Source organism: Crocuta crocuta, unplaced genomic scaffold (genome assembly GCF_008692635.1).
Source record: "Crocuta crocuta isolate KB4526 unplaced genomic scaffold, BGI_CrCroc_1.0 scaffold110, whole genome shotgun sequence".
Lineage (NCBI taxonomy): Eukaryota > Metazoa > Chordata > Mammalia > Carnivora > Hyaenidae > Crocuta > Crocuta crocuta.
This window is the reverse complement of record NW_027527386.1, coordinates 1722123-1723821: the sequence shown is the minus strand read 5'-3', so window position 1 is coordinate 1723821 and position 1699 is coordinate 1722123.

Here is a 1699-nt window from a genome sequence, read left to right as displayed (position 1 = left end):
GATTCCATTTATGTGAATTGTCCAGAAGGGGCAGATCCAAAGAAGTTGGCTGGAGACCTTCTGTGGCGATGGGGTTTCCTTTGGGGCTAATGGACATATTTTGGAACTAGACAGAGGCAGTGCTTGTACAGCACTTAGAATGTTCCAAGTGCCACTGGCTCGTACATTTCAAGATGGTTATTTTCATGTTTCATTATACACTTGAACATGGTTAGTTTATTTCAATTTTTAAAAATTGCAAACACAAGGCTTCTCTCTTGCTTGTTGTCATCAGGAGGCATGCATGCCTGTCACTCGGTGACATTTCTGCTAGAGACTGAAGGAGGCTGGAGGGTCCCTGCAGAAGAGCCCTGTCTCTTTCTCCAAACTCCAGGTATATGTGAGTGTGGGGGCGTCTTCACAGTCCGCACTCCTGCAATACATGAGAAAGACACTTCACACACAGCTAAGAAGGCAGTGTGGACGATGTCTAGCTACTACCCGGCAAGGTGTCTTGTCTTGAGGGAAAAATTAAGAGGGGCTTGTTGAACCGTCCTTTTGATTGACGTTAGGTTCAACTCTCTCATCCATTATCATTAAAAGAACCATATACTTAGTTCAGGGACTTTGAAAGCGAGGGGGGTGTTTCCCTCTCATCTCTGTTGGAGGGTCTCCCCCAAAACGCTGCCTGGTAGGCGTGGGGTGATTCAAGGAGGCACCGACTGGGTTCTGCCTGCCCTGTGGTCCCTCCTCTCAGTCCCTGCTCAAGTGTGCGGTTTAGAAACAGGCACAAACTTTTGGATACCCCTCTCACGTTGAATCCCCTTCCCTTGAGAGGGGGATGTCTGATTCCCTCCCTTTGAAGTGGACCAGACTTTGTGACTGCCTTCCCGCCCTGGTGACAGCAGAGTGTGGCTTCCAGGGCTGTGGGATCCCTCCTACACACAATCTCCAGATGTGGTGGCACTAGGGCTCGGGGCGTCAGCTTATGGATTTGGGGAGGACACAGGCACTGCACAGAAGTCACTAAGCTTGGGCAGTTTGTTAGCCCCAAACAGACAACCAGAATGATGTGGGACCCGCTTCTTGTAACAGCTACCCCGGAAAATCCGTGTCTGTGAAAGAAGGATGTCCCTACTTCCTCCTTCCCTCCCCAGCCAGGGACGGTCTGTCCGTCTGTCCATCTGCCCCCTGGGCTCCTGCGCCTCTAACCACACAGCAGGGCTTGACTGATTCCTCTGCCAGATTCCAGGCTCCTGAGAATGGCGTCTGGCTTCTCAGCGCTCTGCCCCCAGCCTCTAGCACCTGACCCTGCACACAGTAGGTACACAGAACATCAAGAACTCCGGCTGGAGGGGCGAATGGAGCAGCAACGCAGCTCTGTCTCGCCCTGAAGAAACGCATCGACACTGTGCCTTAGGAACTAAACCGAGGCAGGTTTCCCCCAGCTGAGCAGGCAGGCGTCCCTGGGAGGAGACAGACATAGTAAACAAACTCTTTGGGGAACCCTGTGACTTGCTTAGTAATTACAGACATGCAAATTCCAGCCTCGAGCTGCATTTAACACAGTCCCCCTTATACTGCTGCCTCCCCAACTGCCCCAGAGCACACAGGCTTAAAACAATCATTGTGTTTAAATCTCAGTGATTCTGTAGGTGAGGAACCTGGGCAGGTCTGGGGGGTGGGTGTGGAGGGAGGGAGGAGGGGAGGGGGGCTGGAG